The sequence below is a fragment of the Thalassophryne amazonica genome, chromosome 6 (genome assembly GCF_902500255.1).
Source record: "Thalassophryne amazonica chromosome 6, fThaAma1.1, whole genome shotgun sequence".
NCBI classification, from domain to species: Eukaryota; Metazoa; Chordata; class Actinopteri; order Batrachoidiformes; family Batrachoididae; genus Thalassophryne; species Thalassophryne amazonica.
This window is the reverse complement of record NC_047108.1, coordinates 119,778,592-119,794,821: the sequence shown is the minus strand read 5'-3', so window position 1 is coordinate 119,794,821 and position 16,230 is coordinate 119,778,592. Positions and strand designations below refer to the sequence as shown.

The window sequence follows — 16,230 nt, the reverse complement described above, 5'->3', positions numbered from 1 at the left end:
TGAGCATACGCTTGCACCTCGGCACCTCCAGGAGGAGCTGATCAGCTGACCGGAGGTGGTGAGCAGGGGCGTAAAGATGAAGCAGCTCAGAGAAGTAGATCAGTGCAAGGCCATTTAAAGATTTCAAAACAAATAAAAGAATCTTAAAATTAATTCTAAAATGCACAGGCAGCCAGTGGAGGGAGGCCAGGACAGGTGTAATGTGCTCCCTCTTACGTGCACCAGTTTGCAGACAGGCGGCAGCATTCCGAACTAGCTGGAGACGTGCAAGGGAGGACTGGCTAATTCCATAAAGTGCATTACAGTAATCAAGCTGAGAGGTAATAAAATCATGGATTGCTGTTTCAAAGTGCTGCTGTGCAAAAAATGGCTTAACCTTAACAAGCTGCCTTAAGTGGAAGAAACTCGATCTGACTACTGCACTGATTTGGTGGTCTAGTTTAAAATTGTTGTCCATCTTAAAACCCAAGTTTGTGACAGTAGATTTCGAAAAGGCTGACAAAGGCCCCAGATCGACAGGTGAGGAAGAACAGGAGCTGCTAGGGCCAAAAACAATCACCTCCATTTTCTTTTCGTTAAAATTAAGAAAATTCATTGCCACCCAGGCTTTAACATCCTCAAGACAGGACAAAAGGGGCTGAAGAGAAGAGGCATCATTTTTCTTTAGAGGGACATATAGCTGACTGTCATCAGCATAACAATGGAAGCTGATGCCATGCTTTCTGAGAATGGACCCCAGGGGAAGCAAATACAGGGAGAAAATTAAAGGTCCAAGAATTGAACCCTGTGGGACCCTGTATAAAAGTGGAGCGGAGGAGGACTCACAAACCCCGAGGCCAACACACATCGTCCTACCAGTTAAGTAGGACCTGAACCAATCCAGGGCACTACCACCAATGCCCACAAGCTGCTGCAAACGATTTATCAGTGTGTTGTGGTCAATTGTATCAAATGCAGCAGTCAGGTCAAGCAGACAAGAATAACATGGTTACCGCTATCATTTGCCATTAAAATGTCATTAAAAACCTTTAAAAGGGCAGTTTCTGTGCTATGCAACATTTTAAAACCAGACTGAAAAACCTCTGAAATGTTATGTTCATCAAGGTAAGTTAAAAGTTGTGCATAGACAATTTTCTCCAGGATTTTGGAGGCAAATGGCAACTTGGAGATTAGCCTAAAGTTTGATAGTTCAGTGTTGTCAAGGCCAGGCTTCTTCAGCAACGGTTGAACCACTGCATGTTTAAAACTAACAGGGACAACACCGGAGGATAGGCTGCTATTTATAATGGTCAGAACAATAAATTTTAAAAAATAAAATAAAATAAACTCAAACACAGTCATCATCTTTAACAAAAGCAGTAAATCACAGAATTAATAGTCACAGTTTAACTGAGCTAACGGTTCACTATTTGCATTCACAAATGCATGAAAAATAAATTAATAAAAATACTGACTTTTGTTTACATAGTATTTTTGTCCATAGTGTGACTTATTTCGGCTTTTTAAGCTGTTATGTTGCTTCAAAAACTTTTTTTTTTTCCCCCTCATTTTCATTTTTTTCTCCTGTGTCCTGCACCATAGTGTTTAACGGCAGCTGATATCCTTATTGGTGCAGTACTGCCACCTTCTGCATCAATACATTATAGCAGCACTGTCTGTTACAGCACCAGTGTCATGCGATTGACTGGAACTCAGCTGGAGATCGACCAGTAATCGCAGTCGACTGGTTGGGCACGCCAGCTGTAACACCTGTAACTCATCACTTTTACTGCCTGTTTTCTTTAGACAAATCAGGCGATGGATACAACAAACATTTCCAAGTCACTGATTGTCATGTTCATTTACAACAATTAAGAAATATGAACTGTGTGGTAAATCTGTTTGGAGGAGCCAGTTCTCAAAAACTTAGTGACCATGCAAGAAGGCGATGCGTGACGAGAGCCACCAAGACACCTACACAACTCTGAAGAAATTATAGGCCCCTGTCTACGAATGGATAAATTATGGATAGTGCAATTTTTGCATTTTGCATCAGCAGTTATACAACTTAAGGATGAAGTAGTATAGGGCAGGGTTTTCTTTTAAAAAAAAAAAAAAAAAAAAAAAAAGACGAACGTTCAGTTAGTTTTCCAGAAGGCACATGGGAGATGAAAGCCTAGATTTAATATGTTGTATGAAAATTCTTCTCTCCATCTCTGATGGGGGCATCCTGCCATGTCTTTTCAAAACAAAAATATATACGTATAATATAAATATAATGCGCAGAATTCATATTTGGTCTGTTGGCTCAGTTTGTGTTCTCACCACAAACAAACCACTTGCGTGGGACCAGACCAAGACCACAGCTCCTAAATATTATACCACCAAGACCCTTTATACAAAAACAGAACTGTACAACACTGTATTGTTTTTGTCGGCACCAGAGAGTACTGTGTTCACACCTACACAAAGAGAGAAAACAAACCAGTTAGTTTTAATCGGAATAAAAAGCACACCCTTACAGATGCGAAGCAGCCAATTATCTCTGAATGTGGCCCCTGTACTCGTATTTTTTTTTATTGTTGTTGCAAAGAAGAAATACTTGTGTTATTTGTATTTAGATGCATCTTATTATTATTTCTCCTTTTAATTTGCTTTGAGTAGTCTGTGGGTAACAGCAGTATCTTGAGCACACTGTTAAAGGAACGTGGAATGCTTACATACATCTTCGGGATCGGGTCGCAGGCGTGTAGAATGCTTGCAGAAGCAAATTTAAGGAAATAAAAAAGAGGCTGTAAAACATTTTCCAGCTAACTTGAGATGTGTTCTTTCCAAAGACGCTGGATCAACAGATCAACAGGCCTGGTATCTGTTAAATATGTCAGTGAGTTGTTGTTGTTTCCAAATGTACAGAAGTCTTACTTCTGCTGTGCTGATACTGCAGTAACACAAATCTAGCCTTACTGGCTGTTAAATTGTAATTATGTAGGTTTGTTTTTCTCCACAGCTCTGTTTTCATGTGCTCTGTGGTTTTAACTCCTTATCTCATCACATGAGACAGTGCTTGGTATCTGTTTCACTCTGTCATGTTTGTTCTGCTTCTGAATGGAGTCCTGCTGGCTTAGCATGTTTTCTCTCTCTGCTGGCTTCTAGGTGCTTCTTTTTAGTCCCTCTCTCTCTCTCTCTCTCTGCCTCTCTGCACTGGCAGCCTGAGCTAGCCGTCAGTGTCTGTGGGCTCAGAGCAATGTACGGTTTGGCTAGAAGTGGGGCGGAAAGGTTGGGCGGCTGAATTCTGTCCATTCGTTCCTGTCACTGAAAGTCTGTCGGCATGCGAAGCACTAGCTGCCATCTGCCGCTGTATAAATAGACAGCTCTCAAAGCTGGAACAGCTGGCATATAGACAAATATTGCATCGTTTCCCACTGCTTTGTCGTTACAGCAACCCCACCTAAACCCATTCCTTTGTGTTACTTCAAATAACCCATTTCAGACAGTCAGCTAACTAAAGGTGCGCTGACACTTGCATGACTTTGATGCACACACTGCACGACCTGTGTTGTGCAGGAGCGCAAACTCGTATTTAACGGGTGTAGACTGAACGTGAGGTGGGCACCGCCGCGTGCAGTTGCGCAAAGAGAATTTTGAAATGTTCAAAAAAGCCTTTCATGCATAAATGTCGTGCAACATGGCGCAATGTGCTCGCCAACATGAAGTGCAACTCATCGAGTAAAGAAGTGAACAGAGCAAGTGGTTGCGTCAGTGCAGCGCATCAGAGCGCACCTTCTCTGAACGATAACGAGATGTTAAATCTATCACAAACATACTTTTGCAGCGGCACACAAGAAGGAAAGAACATGCAGCTGTTTTTACCAAGCAATGACAATGTAAACATGAGAAATAATTGCCTTTTTAGATGGCTCCAAATGCTTTCTCCAGCATCATCAGCACGCACCGCACGTGTGAAGGGCTGCTGCTGGAGCGGTCCTCTGTGATTGAGGAAGCTATTAGAGCCATTTTCAGCAGCCAATTTGCAGAGAAAATGATTAATCTGCTACGAAATACTTATTTTATATACGCAGCATCCAGCACAGAGCGCATGGCAGCCGGTGGAACAAAGCGCAGTGTCCAGCTAGGAACACAGCGGTAGGATTGTCACGACAACGTGCGTGCATCAGGTGTCAGCACACCTTAAATTTCCTGCAGTGAATTTTGCATTAAAGCAGAGCTGATGTTAATGGAGTTGTTTTATTGTAAGAAATATGTTATTAATAAAGTTTTGCATCTTTTACCTGACAATTGTCAGGTAAAAGTAGTGGTCACACTTTGCTAAAAGAATGGTGGTGGGAGATGGACTGTGTGGAGAGGTCCACTGTCTATGTAGAAGTAGCTCTACAGTTCCTTGTTGGAAGTTTCTTCTCTCTGAAGGAAAAGTGCCTCTCTCTTTTTTGAGGGTCTGGTGCAAGTATGCTATGAAAAGGATCCTTTTAAAAGTACTTTATAGTAAGTAAGCCCCTTTGGCTGCTCCCTCGTTCTCACTTGGGGTTGTCACAGCAGATCCAAGGAAGACCTGCATGTTGAGTTGGCACAAGTTTTACGTCAGATACCCTTCCTGATGGAACTCCACATTACATGAAGAAATGTCGCAGGGGTGAAGTTTGAACCGGGAACCTTCTGCACTGAAACCAAGCGCACTAACCTCTTGGCCACAAGGCCACAAAGAATTCACTAGACCAAATGTAAATCAAATCAAATCAATTTTATTTATATAGTGCCAAATCACAACAAACAGTTGCCCCAAGGCGCTTTATATTGTAAGGCAAAGCCATACAATAATTTTGGAAAAACCCCAATGGTCAAAACGACCCCCTGTGAGCAAGCACTTGGCGACAGTGGGAAGGATAAGCTCCCTTTTAACAGGAAGAAACCTGCAGCAGAACCAGGCTCAGGGAGGGGCAGTCTTCTGCTGGGACTGGTTGGGGCTGAGGGAGAGAACCAGGAAAAAGACATGCTGTGGAGGGGAGCAGAGATCAATCACTAATGATTAAATGCAGAGTGGTGCATACAGAGCAAAAAGAGAAAGAAACACTCAGTGCATCATGGGAACCCCCAGCAGTCTAAGTCTATAGCAGCATAACTAAGGGATGGTTCAGGGTCTCCCGATCCAGCCCTAACTATAAGCTTTAGCAAAAAGGAAAGTTTTAAGCCTAATCTTAAAAGTAGAGAGGGTGTCTGTCTCCCTGATCCGAATTGGGAGCTGGTTCCAGAGGAGAGGAGCCTGAAAGCTGAAGGCTCTGCCTCCCATTCTACTCTTACAAACCCTAGGAACTACAAGTAAGCCTGCAGTCTGAGAGCGAAGTGCTCTATTGGGGTGATATGGTACTATGAGGTCCCTAAGATAAGATGGGACCTGATTATTCAAAACCTTATAAGTAAGAAGAAGAATTTTAAATTCTATTCTAGAATTAACAGGAAGCCAATGAAGAGAGGCCAATATGGGTGAGATATGCTCTCTCCTTCTAGTCCCTGTCAGCACTCTAGCTGCAGCATTTTGAATTAACTGAAGGCTTTTCAGGGAACTTTTAGGACAACCTGATAATGAATTACAATAGTCCAGCCTAGAGAAAATAAATGCATGAATTAGTTTTTCAGCATCACTCTGAGACAAGACATTTCTAATTTTAGAGATATTGCGCAAATGCAAAAAAGCAGTCCTACATATTTGTTTAATATGCGCATTGAATGACATATCCTGATCAAAAATGACTCCAAGATTTCACACAGTATTACTAGAGGTCAGGGTAATGCCATCCAGAGTAAGGATCTGGTTAGACACCATGTTTCTAAGATTTGTGGGGCCAAGTACAATAACTTCAGTTTTATCTGAGTTTAAAAGCAGGAAATTAGAGGTCATCCATGTCTTTATGTCTGTAAGACAATCCTGCAGTTTAGCTAATTGGTGTGTGTCCTCTGGCTTCATGGATAGATAAAGCTGGGTATCATCTGCGTAACAATGAAAATTTAAGCAATACTGTCTAATAATACTGCCTAAGGGAAGCATGTATAAAGTGAATAAAATTGGTCCTAGCACAGAACCTTGTGGAACTCCATAATTAACCTTAGTCTGTGAAGAAGATTCCCCATTTACATGAACAAATTGTAATCTATTAGATAAATATGATTCAAACCACCGCAGCACAGTGCCCTTAATACCTATGGCATGCTCTAATCTCTGTAATAAAAATGTATGGTCAACACTATCAAAAGCAGCACTGATGTCTAACAGAACAAGCACAGAGATGAGTCCACTGTCTGAGGCCATAAGATCATTTGTAACCTTCACTAATGCTGTTTCTGTACTATGATGAATTCTAAACCCTGACTGAAACTCTTCAAATAGACCATAAATGTGCATCATTTCCAGTTTGGTAATCAATCAATCAATCAATCAATTTTTTTTTTTTTTTATTTTATATGTAATGAAGATGCCACAGAACTGTTTCTGTTTTGGAGAGGTTGTGTGTCTTGCACTGTGGTTGCGACAGGCACAGCTGTTCATCAAGTGCATGTAGCAGTGCTCAGATACTACTTTTAGCGTTCAGATTTGGGCTGCGTCCAATGTCAACCCTGTCACCTGTGCCGCAGCCCTGACAACACAGTCATCACAAACAGTCGGCCAAAAACATGGGCTGAAAGACACAGAGCATGTATGACAGTTGGGCCAGAATGTGCACTGGCTGATCTGCATGTTCCTTCTTTAAAATGGAAGAAGTGATAGTTTAGTACTGCTTAAACCGTTGACTGATGCCAGCTTTGTGACTCATGCACAGACTGTGACAAAGTTGAAATCTTTTGCTGATATTGAGCAGCTTGTGGATCACCGGCCTCGGAGGATGTTCATTCAGTTGTTTAATTTTGTAGAAAAAAAAGCAGATCACAAACATGACACAAAACTAAAGTCATTTCAAATGGCAACTTTCTGGCTTTAAGAAACACTATAAGAAATCAAGAAAAAAGATTATGGCAGTCAGTAACGGTTACTTTTTTAGACCAAGCAGAGGAAAAAAATATGGAATCACTCAATTCTGAGGAAAGAATTATGGAATCACCCTGTAAATTTTCATCCCCAAAACTAACACCTGCATCATATCAGATCTGCTCATTAGTCTGCATCTAAAAAGGAGTGATCACACCTTGGAGAGCTGTTGCACCAAGTGGACTGACATGAATCATGGCTCCAACACGAGAGATGTCAATTGAAACAAAGGAGAGGATTATCAAACTCTTAAGAGAGTAAATCATCACGCAATGTTGCAAAAGATGTTGGTTGTTCACAGTCAGCTGTGTCTAAACTCTGGACCAAATACAAACAACATGGGAAGGTTGTTAAAGGCAAACATACTGGTAGACCAAGGAAGACATCAAAGCGTCAAGACAGAAAACTTAAAGCAATATGTCTCAAAAATCGAAAAATGTACAACAAAACAAATGAGGAACGAATGGGAGGAAACTGGAGTCAACGTCTGTGACCGAACTGTAATAAACCGCCTAAAGGAAATGGGATTTACATACAGAAAAACTAAACGAAAGACATCATTAACACCTAAACAGAAAAAAACAAGGTTACAATGGGCTAAGGAAAAGCAATCGTGGACTGTGGATGACTGGATGAAAGTCATATTCAGTGATGAATCTCGAATCTGCATTGGGCAAGGTGATGATGCTGGAACTTTTGTTTGGTGCTGTTCCAATGAGATTTATAAAGTTGACTGCCTGAAGAGAACATGTAAATTTCCACAGTCATTGATGATATGGGGCTGCATGTCAGGTAAAGGCACTGGGGAGATGGCTGTCATTACATCATCAATAAATGCACAAGTTTATGTTGATATTTTGGACAATTGAAAGGATGTTTGGGGATGATGAAATCATTTTTCAAGATGATAATGCATCTTGCCATAGAGCAAAAACTGCAAAAACATTCCTTGCAAAAAGACACATAGGGTCAGTGTCAGTGAGCAGATCTGATTTGATGCAGGTGTTAATTTGGGGGATGAAAATTTACAGGGTGATTCCATAATTTTTTCCTCAGAATTGAGTGATTCCATATTTTTTTCCTCTGCTTGGTCTAAAAAAGTAACCGTTACTGACTGCCACAATCTCTTTTTCTTGATTTCTTATAGTGTTTCTTAAAGCCAGAAAGTTGCCATTTGAAATGACTTTAGTTTTGTGTCATGTCTGTGATCTGCTTTTTTCTACAAAATTAAACAACTGAATGAACATCCTCTGAGGCCGGTGATTCCATAATTTTTGCCAGGGGTTGTATATGACAGATGATAAATCATTATTTTATGATAAAAGTAAAATAAGATAAAGTGCGGCTGAAAAATGCACAACAGATTGACAGCTGTAATCTATCCATAATGTGTGAGAATGTCATGCCAGACATTGAGTATTCCAAAAGTCACTCCAGCTATGTCTACGAGTAGAAAGAATAGAATTCATGGTTAGCTCCATGTTTTGAAGACTATTCTCATGCTGTGCTGGGCTTCACTTCACTGAAGTCTGTCCCAGAAGCACTCAAATAAATAAATAAATAAATATAAAAATAGAAAACCTCCCACTTTCTTCCTCAAAATATTATCTTTGGAAAATCTATTCACCTAATAAACATCACTAGTCACGTGACTGCATAACTCAGCCACATGGACTGTGCAGGCAGTACATTCTGAGTGCTGGTCCCATGCTTGGATAAGTGAGTAGGGTTGTATCAGGAAGGACATCTAACATAAAACAAACCAAAACAAGTATGCAGCGTACAAATCGAGGCCCAGGTTAACTTCGACCACCACTGGTGTTGTTGTCCAACAGGGTTCCGGCAGAAATTGGGCTTCTGCTGGGTGAAGACAAAGAAGAGGAGGAAAATGTGTCCACAGATGGTGGGAGAAGAGGAAAACTAGAAGGGTGGAAATGAGAGTTGGTAGTATGACTGGTAAAGGGAGAGGACTGGCTGGCATGATGGAGAGGATAAAGGTAGATATATTGTGTGTGTGCAAGAGACCAAGTGAAAGGGAAATAAGAGCAGGTGCATAGGTGGTGGGTTTGTTATTGTATCATGGTGTTGGTTTGATCTTAAAGAGTATGTTAAGAATGTGTTGGAGGTTATGCGAGTGTCTGACGGGGTGATGAGTGTAATGTGGAAATTGAAGGGGCCATGATGAATATCATCAGCACATATGCCCCACGGGTAGGTTGCGAGATGAAAGAAGATGATTTCTGGAGTGAGTCAGATGAGGTGGTGGACAGTATGACCAAACATGAAAGAGTGGTGATAGGAGCAGACTTCAGTGGGCATGTTGGCGAAGGGAACAGAGATGATGAGGAAGTAATGGGTAGATGTGGTATAAAGAATAGGAATGTGGAAGGGCAGATGGTATTTGATTTTGCAAAAGGATGGAAATGGCTGTGGTGAATACCTACGTTACGAAAAGGGGGAGCCCGGGGTGACATCTAAGAGTGGAGGAAGGTGCACACAGGTGGACTACATTCTTTGTTGGAGATGCAAATTAAAATAAATTGGAGACTGTAAGGTGGTGGCGAGAGAGTGTAGCTAGGCAGCGTAGGATTACTTTAGAGATGAAGAAGAGGAAGAGAGTCACAGCTCAACAAAGGAGGAAAGGAAGCTAATGGGATTAATAAACTGAATAGTTTTGACTGTTGATGATGCTTGGTCTGCAAAGTAGAATAGAATGCCCTGTTGTCATTATACGATGTACAACGAGATTAAACGAGAGTAAAGGTCAAACATTGACATGTATTACCTCATAATGTGATAACTAAGCATGACACATGGTGCAAACTATTCCTTTTTAAAACCCTATTTACTAAACCAATAATTTGCATCACTTTTTTTTTTAAACCAAAATTACTACAACTTCACCTTTTGATCCCTGTACAAACTGAAATTGACCGTTGTCACCATTCTTGCTGTTTTTACCCCATAACTCCATAACATTCAGTCACAGATAGTCCAAACTATACCTTTTTGGAATCTTTGTGACCAGACAAATAATGTGGTATAGTTTTGAATATGATTGGAGCATCTTATAATTTTGACCCCTGTGTAATTGTTCAATTGACCCCTACCTGGCTGCCTGCTGAAAATGGTAGTTTCAAATCCTGTGAGAGCTGAATGAAATTATATTCGTCACAAGCGAACTGTTAGCTCAGTCTACTGCACACAAAACCCAGGGATGTGATTAAATTTCCTCAGTCTTGCTGAAAGAAGCACGTGTTAATTACAATCCTTCATCAGTGTTATTTCTCTGAATCCTTTGGTTTTCTTAGCAGTTGATCAGTTTGTTTTACTGCCCCTCCCATGCATTTTTATTCTCTTAGTGCCCTCTGTAATCCCGATCTAGTATCGATCAGCTTCCACTTACACGGAGGCTAACACGTTCAGCCATTTTAGGTCCTGCTTGCTTGTTCATGTAAGGTGAATGGAGACGGTTTATAGGCCCCATCTGGTGCTCTGCGACTCCTAACAGCCTAATTACTCAGGGTGTCTTCCTGGCTGGATCACCGGCCCCATGTTGAACTATGGAACACAAAATGTCTGCTGGTTATATCCTTTTGAGTGATGTTCCTTAGATAGCAGGATGTTTTTAGTTAACTGGTTCCCGCCCTGCCTGGAAGTGTAGGCCTCCTGTTGTGTCCCACCGTCCTCTCACTCCTGCATTCTGTGGAACAGGAACTGAAAATGCAGCGCTGTGGTGTCCTCTTAAAAATAAATATCACATTGCTGCTCATCATCTGCCTATGACATGGAAATAAATGTTGTTTGACACAATAACAGTAACAGTCCTTTGAATTTCTGTTTTGTTTTTAATTTAATGGTCATTCTCTAACCTCATGGCTAAACTTGGTGTTTCCTGGTCCACAGTCAAATATGTGGGCACAGTGCATAACAACGATGAGCGTCTTGCTGCTCACATTTTTAGAGAAATAAATATGGAAAATTTTAACGGTTTTGTGCAGTTTCTTTTTTGCTCAACTCTGACTTGCATAGCTTCATGCCTGAGTTGAAATTCTTTTTTCTCAGTAAGCATATACTGAATTTTACAAGCATTAAAGAAAGATTTGGCTCTTGAAATCACTGTTTCAGAAATGTGATAATCCACAAACCTCAGCACAAGATGTTCCCTGTATAATGTCTCAAGAACATTAATGGGGAATGCTTGAGGTGAGAGAAGAAGACACACAATATGCTGCATCCCCTTTTTCTGTGCAAAGTTGAGGTTGTTATGGCAACGAAAATCTGGTCCTATACCTGTTGCTATGGTAGAGAGGGGCAGAGTGATGACGTTTATTAGGCAGAAGAATGCTTGTGCTGTCTTAAGGCCAAGATATGACTCTGCTGGGAATGTGCTTACTATATATGGAGAATAGAATTTCTCACAGAGGCCTCAGTTTGTGAGATTACTTTCTTTAGTCTCAGTTTCTGTATAATCATTGAAATTGAGGTTAAGCAGGAGAGTCATTTGTGTTCCACTATTAATAGCATCATATGAGTCATGCTTACGTCTGTTTGTGTGGACAAATTTTAGTGAACATGAAAATTCCGTAAGAGTTAACAGTTACAAGCAGAGTGCATCCTGTAACAGAGTTACAGGATGCACTTATTGTGCCCTCACAGTACTGTATGTGTTAGTAGCACATCTGTGACAACAAACATGGACTAATTGTAACATGTAAAATTTTGACAGGCATGTCTGTTTTTGTTTTCCTTCACCTTTCAATGTTACCTCACAACATAACTGATATTTTGATGACATCATGTTGAGATGTGCAGGATCACGTAAATGCACATGTGGACACTGCCGTCATTCTGTTTTTGTCCTGTTGTCTGTTTGTCCCACTCTTTAATAACATACAAGCCTCATAATGAGCAGATAGTTGTTAAAAGTGGGTGAGGCAGTTATTTTCTAAGAGCAGTGGAATAGGCATCCGAGTGAGACATTGATGTGTGACTGTCGTGAGCATTAATCACCTCCGGATGCCAAGTAACAACTGCAGCTGTTTGGCATTGCAATACTAGGTATAGCCAACATTGCTCACATTGACTCCAGAATGTAAGCTCGCATCATAGCTCAGATAGCACAAAATCCCAGCCCTAATACAGCATTGTCTCTTATGTTATTACTGTTAAGTGGCATCATTGGTCCTGGATCAGGGCTGCCGACTCTGTCAGTATGGATTGTTCCAGGAAAGGGGAATAGGGACATCAGTAACCTAATTCCACCTTCATTTTTTTTTTTTTTTTACCCCCCATATTCTGGCTCCGGTTACCCTCTGGAGGAAGGTCAAAGGTGAAATTGAGCTTTACTTAGCCACCTATTTTGTATATTCTCTTGAGTGTCCAGGATGGAAACCTGTTGGTGATTAAAGAAGCACCAAGCAGGTGGAATTATTTTTTTACCTAGATACCTGTCTTGTCAGGATTCATCAAAATCAAATGGTGAAATCCTTATGAAACCTGCTCTACCAACATTTTTTAAAGTGCAACAATATTTCTGTTTTTTTTTTGTTTTGTTTTTTTTTTTTCATTTTCATTAGTATGTCAGTAAAGCACCAAATTTGGAACTTTTGTTAAATTAAAAAAAAAAATGAAAGAAAAAAAAAAAAGGATGAGAACTTTAATACATGAAAACAAATGGAATCTAGGCCAGTTTCCCATGTGCCTTCTGGCAAACTGTAGCCTAAATCTTAAGAAAATCCTTCCGTTCTCCTCCAACATGAAGCTGTGACCAGTTATGCAAAAGCTGACACCATGTCAGCTTTCTCTAATCACTGGCACAAAAGCCTGTAACTTCTTTAACATTGTCATAGATGTCTTGTTGGCTTCTCTTAGCTGTCTTCTTGCACAGCCACTGTTTTTGAGCACTGTTTGCACTACACTGATTTCACATATAGCAGCATGCCATTTGAAGTATTCAGAGTCTTGGAAATGTTCTTATATCCATCCCCTGAAGTGTTCAAAGAAATCTGGCTGTAAAAGTAAATGATTTATTATAAATTCATCAGTGTGCTGGTAACTGTCACATGTTTTTGTTTTATTTCATTGTATGAAAGCATTTTTTTAAGCTTTGGACCTTTTACTCAATATTCTGATCATACAATCATTTCATCTCCATTTATATTTGAACATCAAATTAACATTAACATCAAACATTCACAGGGTGCTAATAATTCTGACCAGGAATGATCTGGACTGTAGTTGGTAGTCTGTATTTTATTTTATTTTTAATATGTACAATATTGTTGATAACTAAATTTTTACAGTTGATCATTGCACAGTTAATGTTCTGGTTTCTCACGACAGTCTGTTTTCCATTAGCATGTGACCTGAAGAGGGGGATATGCAGTCCACAACTCCTGCATTATTGATAAGCCTGCTGAAATCCTCAGAATGCACTCCCAGAGTCATCTTGATACAAAAGCTTCTCAAGCACCCTTATTTTGAGGAGTCTGGCCTGCTCTCTAATTTTCCCATTAGTGAAGCACTGAATTCATTTGAAGGAAAACTAATGACCTCCTTTGTAGTCACACTGGAGATATGCTTGTTGAGAGTTGAAATGTAGACATATAGTTTGTCCTTTTTTTTTTTTTTTTTTTATCTTGCATTTGGTTTCTGTTGTTGCTGTGTTTGGACTGTTGCTATGCCCACAAACATACAGTCACTTGCCCAGTTCCGAATCATTGCCGGTTCCGGTGTCAAATCAAATCAATTTTATTTATATAGCGCCAAATCACAACAAACAGTTGCCCCAAGGCGCTTTATATTGTAAGGCAAAGCCATACAATAATTACGGAAAAACCCCAACGGTCAAAACGACCCCCTGTGAGCAAGCACTTGGCGACAGTGGGAAGGAAAAATTCCCTTTTAACAAGAAGAAACCTCCAGCAGAACCAGGCTCAGGGAGGGGCAGTCTTCTGCTGGGACTGGTTGGGGCTGAGGGAGAGAACCAGGAAAAAGACATGCTGTGGAGGGGAGCAGAGATCAATCACTAATGATTAAATGCAGAGTGGTACATACAGAGCAAAAAGAGAAAGAAACACTCAGTGCATCATGGGAACCCCCCAGCAGTCTAAGTCTATAGCAGCATAACTAAGGGATGGTTCAGGGTCACCTGATCCAGCCCTAACTATAAACTTTAGCAAAAAGGAAAGTTTTAAGCCTAATCTTAAAAGTAGAGAGGGTGTCTGTCTCCCTGATCCGAATTGGGAGCTGGTTCCAGAGGAGAGGAGCCTGAAAGCTGAAGGCTCTGCCTCCCATTCTACTCTTACAAACCCTAGGAACTACAAGTAAGCCTGCAGTCTGAGAGCGAAGCGCTCTATTGGGGTGATATGGTACTATGAGGTCCCTAAGATAAGATGGGACCTGATTATTCAAAACCTTATAAGTAAGAAGACGAATTTTAAATTCTGTTCTAGAATTAACAGGAAGCCAATGAAGAGAGGCCAATATGGGTGAGATATGCTCTCTCCTTCTAGTTCCTGTCAGTACTCCAGCTGCAGCATTTTGAATTAACTGAAGGCTTTTCAGGGAACTTTTAGGACAACCTGATAATAATGAATTACAATAGTCCAACCTAGAGGAAATAAATGCATGAATTAGTTTTTCAGCATCACTCTGAGACAAGACCTTTCTAATTTTAGAGATATTGCGCAAATGCAAAAAAGCAGTCCTACATATTTGTTTAATATGCGCATTGAATGACATATCCTGATCCACATCTCGACTGTGTCCCGTCAAGATGAGTTGAACGTCGAAATGAGGTGCATCGCGTGTGCATGCGCAGTACCCAGGACTTGAAGACGTCACCCGTCAAGATGAGGTGCCTCGCGCAACTACACATGGGGAGATGATGTAATTCGCTCGACGTGCAACTGCGCATGCGCGTTTTTTTTTTTTGTTGTTGTTGTTTTTTCCGTCAAAGTTTTTTTTTTATTTATTAATTGTATTCAGTGTATTTATAGCCTAGTAAGTAAAACATTTTCTGTATTTTACGTTAGGAGCATAAATGTATGTATATGTATATTTTGCCTGTCAAAATAAGCTAACTCCAGGTTAAAAATATCGTTTTATAAGTGAGTAGATTTTATACATTGCTACGTTCGGATGAACAATTTATACATTTACTTGCCCATCAAAATAAGTGAACTTTGTCAAGTACTTTTTCAGTGCACACGTGCAGTTACGCGACTCACCTCATTTCGACGACGCACCTCCGCTCGACAGACTTATCTGTCAAGCAGAGGTGCCATGCACCTCATCTCGATGGCGCACCTCATCTCGACAGAACACCGGATCACTGCTGTAGTATTAGCGCCGCCGTTTCTTGTAATCAGCGTGAATAAGCTAATACTTGGTACCAATGGAAAGACTGTCTCCAACCGGATCCAGCCATCCTTGTGATCAGCAGAGGAATCAAAACATCCCGGTCTCAATGGTGTGCGCGCGTTTTCTGACTCACTCATTCCTGCAAGTTTGAAAGTAACGATCTGTAAGACGTAGCAAAGGTGAGTTAGCCATTCAGTGTCATTGGTTCTAGAGTGGGAAAATACTTACTTACTTGGGTAGACAATGTCAGTGTGTTATGTCTTGCTGTTTAATTGCTGCGCGCATTTATCTCTGACATGAAAATTTGCCGGTTGTAGACCACTGAAGCAGCAGCCTCGTGTCAGTACTTGTGAGCCATGTGTACTTTGGGGGTCATCTCATCATCACGAATGGGCATGAATGTGGGGGCTTTTACTTTTTAATTCGGGAGAAATCTCACCTCCACACTTCATTTTTTGCTCGTAAAAACGTAGAACAGTGCCTTTTGAAACTAAGTAAATTGTCATTTAATAAGTATAATTTCTATCATTTTGTGTACAAAACACATTCTCGGGCACAGTGTGTATCATTCTGCATTAGAAGGGCTCTAGCCAGATGCCAGGAATGAACCCAAAGTGACACAGTGTCGTGATCCAGAACCGGGCAAAGTGATCCATTTCCGGCAAATATTTGCACCACACATAATGTGGTTTCACACTTTAAGTAGAAGGGCTACCCCATCAAGACTTTTTCAGATAGATAACATCCAAATACCCAATACAACAATACACAATAAAGGACATTCAGCTGCATTATGACTCCGTATAGCAGGACTTTAAAAAAGGTGATCTGGACCTGGGCAACCGTCTGTA

At 40.6% G+C, this 16,230-nt stretch overlaps 1 protein-coding gene across 18 annotated transcripts in view; it reads left to right on the top strand.

The window, feature by feature from the left end:
* The window catches only part of kif1b (kinesin family member 1B), a 98,458-nt gene that overhangs the window by 22,881 nt on the left and 59,347 nt on the right, over positions 1-16,230 (top strand). The window lies entirely within an intron of this gene.